Genomic DNA, 5,524 nt, shown 5'->3' on the forward strand with positions numbered 1-5,524 from the left:
GTGACTGTTGAGTGTGATACAGACTATTAAAAAAAACCCAACTTCTTTCAATATTATGAGTTACTAGGCATCAATTAGAGAGTTTGAAAATCTTTCATTCACACGTAATTGTCAAAATATAAATCATATAAAAGTAGCGTAGAAAAAATATTCTTTGCTGACCTTAAGCATAAATCAAGTACTATTTATTAACAGAGACCTTGTTAAGCTGTAAAAATACGCCGTTGTACCTTATATTTCTTATGTAATCCCTTATGAATTGTGTAAGGGGGATAGCGCGAACGCAGTCCCCCACTAACAAAAATTGCGCACTCGAGTTAACCACATTTGGGTTAATCGCAAGGGTCAGCATCACCGGAGTGCAATGGTGAGCCTCGCCCTGGGAAAACCGCCTTCGTGATCACGGTATCTCCTGTGCCAGGTAAGTATGCACGAACATCATCATCCTGAACCCTAACCTTACTTGACTGACCATCAATGCGCTGAACCTTCTTTTTTATGTTATTTACCTCATTTTACAAACAAATAAAATGATTACTCTTTCTATAATTCGTAGTATGCTAAAATAAAAATTTCCAAATTAAAAATAAGAGCATGTGATAGAAATAAACAAGTTTGGCTTTATAAACTTTATTCATTTACAAACATACTGGGCTAGAAAATGTTAACTATTGATATTTATTTTCGCGTTTTTCTTGTGTCTAAATCAAGATGATTTCAAATTAGATCCAAAATAAAGTAATTAATAGTATCTCAACCACCATCTTTAGATTGATTTGCCAGGATAAGTTTGTTAAAGTTGTTAGGTATTCTGGGTAATAAGTTCTATATACAGGAGAGAACACAAACACCTGTATAGTTTTGTAGGTTCGGTTTACTGGATAAGAGTATGTACACAGAGGTGGATAGCACTGCTCCCTAGCTAAGGTCCTGGTCAACTACCATAGACGACGTATGGCAAGTGATACATTAGCAGCTTCCATACGTCGCCAGGCACATTAATTAAGCGTGTGGGATATGGTAATAACATTGCCACACGCTGCTAGCTAGGCTGAATAAATATAAATGGAGCACATACATAATATACATACATAGTACATAATCCAGCATACATAATATACATACAAAAGTATAGAGGTAAGCCAAGTTTTCTTCTATCTCAAATTGACCTTAAGTTTCTCCCTCTCACGATTAAGTCGTTTGGGGTATTACTTATAATATCAATTATGAGGAACTTGCTATCTAGTGAGGGCTATCCCTCCTAATATAAAACTGAACATTGTGGAACTACTTTCTTTGGCATAGTAACAAGATCAATATAGCCCAGTATCATTTTATTGGGAAATTGAATAATAACCAAACTAGAAATTGATACAATTCCAAATTTTCTTCAATTATATGCAAGAAATGTCTATACTTATGTAATCATTTTACAAATACTTCAGGAACTACTTTTCTGGGCGGAGCTTCATTCTTTCATGAAGGTTGGCATACAAGGTTCAATTCAATTTCAATTTCAATTGTTTATTCCTTGATAGAGGAAGCGGGATCCTAGTGCTGTCACTAGGTACCCCTGTACAATGACACCAGAATCATCTGGCAAGTGTGAAAAGTATATACAGTATAAATATTATAAAGGGGCTTACTAAAGCCTAAGGAAGGAAGGATGTTCCTTTAACACATAATTAATATTATTTACAAAATATCTGGCCAGTATTGGGAGGATCATCGTGTCTCCGTCAGGGGGTCGTGGAGTGGTGGTCCAGCAGGCGTCACGGAAGCGTTGTGTGTGGGGACATCTTAGGAGGTAGTGAATAAGGGTGCGGCTGTCGGGTCTTCTGCATAACGCACAAGAGCGTTGCTCAGGGGATGTGGGGATACCAATCTCCCAAGCAAAGTCATACCCAATGATGATACGGGCAGCAATCACGTCCCCCTTCCGCGACCCTTTCCCGTAGACGTACGAGAAGTCAGGAAGTTTACGGAGGACATCGTACCATGTGGGCGGGGAGTCCAGGGGGATGGCTGCTTCCCGAGCTTCTCTCTGTTTGCGGCGGATTTGGGTCCTAATCTGTAAGAGTGTTCGAGGAACAACGTAGTCAGGTGTGGCCTTGTTGCAGCCAGTCTTGGCAAGGTCATCTGCTGCCTCATTCCCCAAGATACCGACATGACTAGGTATCCATAGGAATGTCACAGGACGGCCTTCATCCTGAAGTGTGGATGTTAACCCTCGTATTCGGAGGATGAGGTCCTTATTTTCCCCAGATCCAAATGCGATCCCGTCGAGAGCAGACCTGGAATCGCAGCAGACAAGCAAGGGGCAGAAACCATCTGCTTCTTCCTCAGCGAGAAGGGCAGCAAGGAGGGCTATTAGTTCAGCCTGAGTGGAGGATGCCCCGTCAGAAACTCTGAGAGACAGTTTGATAGGCTCAGGGGCATGAGGACGGGAGATGTAGACACCAGCCCCGGCCCTACCTGTAGCGGGGTCAACAGAACCATCAGTGTAGAGGACGACCCTACCTGGGGACCAGTGAGCGATCCTGGAGAGGTGGTATTTGCAGAGAATAACAGGGTTCACCTGGGATTTCGGGAGCGGTCCACCGAGGGCAATCACTTCAGGTTGAAAATCCAGCCAGGGAGGAGACGAACCAACAGCAGGGGTGACAACAATATCAGGCAGGAGGTCGTGTTCCTGAAGGGCTCGGATGAGTGACCCTCGCCACTGTCTTCTAGATGGAGGTCGGTCTCGGACAGCAGTAGTCAAGTTGGTTTGGACATAGTTGCCCCTAGGATCCCGTAGAATGGAAACGGCAGTTTTTAGGTAAAACTCCTGGACACGATCCTGTAAGGGGGAAAGACCAAGTTCGGTATATAGAGAAGTAGAGCGTGTCCACTGAGGAGCCCCAAGGATGATACGAGCAGCTTTCCTCTGGATAACTTCGAGACGGTTGACAGCAGTCCGACTAATGTTGACGAGGGCAGGGGCGGCGTAGTCGACACAGGAACGGACAAAAGACTTGTACATGGTGAGAAGTACAGGGATGCTGGCACCAAGGGAACCCCTGCACATGGTAGAGAGGGGAGCGAGACGCCGAAAACATATGTCTCGAAGATAGCGGACTTCAGGGATCTGACAACGTGTGCGAGTTACATACACACCCAGGTATTTTGTCTCATTAACCCAGTCCAAGGGCGTTCCTGATAAGAAAAGGGGTGGAGGTACAACACGACCGTGCCACATGGCTTTTGTTTTCGCAGTTGAAAGAAGGAAACCAAGTGAATCACACTCTCTGGAGACCAGATCAAGGGCTTCCTGCATGCTGAGGTAGTCAGGGGCTTGGAGGAGGACATCGTCGGCATATCCTGAGTGGACAACTTCTGTCGGCCACGGGAGTGATGCAATGGAGTGCATGAGAGTGTTAAACAAGGTGGGACTCAGGACTCCACCTTGAGGGGTGCCGAGGTTCATTTCTTGAGCAGGAGACATAGAGCCTTCAACGCGAACCCGGGCCTGACGTCCAGTGAGGTAAGAGGCGATCCATTGTAGAAGTCTCCCTTTAACCCCTAACCGTGCAAGTTCAGCTAAAATGAGGGCAGGCTGAGCCGTATCAAAGGCTCCCTTGATATCAAGGAAGACGGAGACGCGGGCAGTCTGATTGCAATAAAAGGAAGCAATGGAGTGTGCTGTGCTGCGATGTTGAATGAAACCATTGAGGGAGTTGTGGAAGCCGCCTATGGTGTGAAGGCGACGATGGAGTATCCTCTCCATCATCTTGCAAACACAGGAGGTAAGACTAATGGGTCGATATTTCCCAGGATCTCCCAGCTTAGGGATGGGGATAATAGTGGCATTTTTCCAGTTGGACGGGAGAACCCCATGTTCATAAGACATATTGTAGAGAGCAAGCAAGGGGCCGTTAGGAATATTAGTACAGGCGTTGAGGACGGAGTAGGTTATCTGATCATCCCCAGGAGAGGTGTCTTTTCTAGAGCGACGAGCACTGTCAAGCTCGAACTGTGTGATGGGATGATCAGTGGGGGCAGGGGAGGTAAGAGCAGCACGAACAACAGGCTCAGACGCATCGATGCGGGCCTGCACTGCCTCCTGCATTGGATCTGGAAGTGCCTCTGGGGAGGAAGCTCGTGCCCAGTCCTCCATTAAAGAGCAGGCAAGGGAGGCGGGATCAGGGTGGGGAGGAGGCCTCCGTCGAGTACCCCGTATAGCATTAATCCGATTCCATACATAAGAGGGTGACGACTGGAACGATAGAGACCCCGTGAAGGATAGCCAGTCCGCCTCACGTATCCGCCGGCGCTCCTGAGTTGCAAAGGAGCACCAATTTTTGAAGTCTTCCCAGTCCTCTGGAGACCGAGACCTCCGTATGGCAGAGTGGAGATCACGGGTTACCTGCCGGAGATGTCTCATGGCAGGGATACGATACCAGTAGTTGGTGGCACTTCTGGGGTGACGGGGAGGGCGTGGAGGGGTAGCGCGATTGACAGAGTCATACACGGCATCAACAAAATCAGCGCTGTAAGAGTCAAGGGACTGAGGGACAACATAGGAATCCGCCCAGGTAGAAAGGTATTGGGTAAAGGAAGGAACAGCATCTTGTGGGAGACGAAGGCGAGGGGATCGATAAGGAGTTGATGTCGGGGCAGAGAAGGAGAGCCTGATATGGGTAGTAACAGCAAGATGGTCACTATACAGAGCAGGCTCGGTGCAGACGGTAGGATGAAAGGAGGTATGACCGTTCAATAGTAAGCCAACATCAAGGAAACTATGGGGGAGGCGAGTAGGATCGTCAGGACAAAGAAGCGAACATCATCATCCCCATTAAGAAACTGAGAGATGTGATCCGTTAAGGGTACATGGAGTGGGATGATCCGGAGTAAGAGTGGGATGGCGGGCATTAAAGTCGCCAAGAACAATAGTGGGAACCCCATCATGGAGGTCGTGAAGAACCTGGGGGTCCAGAGAATTACTCTTGAAATGAACATTGACTACACGAAGGGTCCGGTCACCAAGAGTAAGGGAGACAGAAAGTAATTCAGACGGGGGTCCATGTGAGTCAGGTGAAGGGAGACGAACAGATGGAATGGTGTTACGCACAAGGGTGAGGAGGCCACGAGCCTGCCCACGGTACCGAGGCCAGGTGTAAACAGAATAGCCAGAGAGGCGGAGTGGAGTAACATCGTCTGTGATGGTTTCCTGAAGTAGAGCAACATCTACTTGATGGGAGAGCACAAACTGGGCGAGGTCTGTCCGGCGAGGTCTAAGTCCCTGGATGTTCCATTGTAAGAAGAGGAGGGAACGGCCTCCGGTGTGAGATGAGTCGGAGGGGCTAGACAGGGCTCCAGAGGAGGTACCAAATTCTGTTAAGAGAAATGGAGAGGGAGGAGTGGGAGAGCGAGGGATGGATCCTCCATCTCGGGAGATGGAAGGAGGCGGGTCATCAGGGCTTGCAAAGTGCGCCCCTGTTGGGTCAGGGTGTCCAGAATGAGTTGTTGTTGCTTCTGCAAT

General features: G+C 47.7%; 1 non-coding gene across 1 annotated transcript; it reads right to left on the reverse strand.

Moving 5' to 3' along the window:
- Positions 1-266: 266 nt before the first annotated feature.
- On the reverse strand, positions 267-429 carry LOC121854552. Its single transcript, XR_006086578.1, has one exon. It is a non-coding gene; the product is annotated as a U1 spliceosomal RNA (small nuclear RNA).
- Positions 430-5,524: the final 5,095 nt, after the last annotated feature.

Source organism: Homarus americanus, unplaced genomic scaffold (genome assembly GCF_018991925.1).
Source record: "Homarus americanus isolate GMGI-L3 unplaced genomic scaffold, GMGI_Hamer_2.0 scaffold30532, whole genome shotgun sequence".
Classification (NCBI taxonomy): Eukaryota; Metazoa; Arthropoda; class Malacostraca; order Decapoda; family Nephropidae; genus Homarus; species Homarus americanus.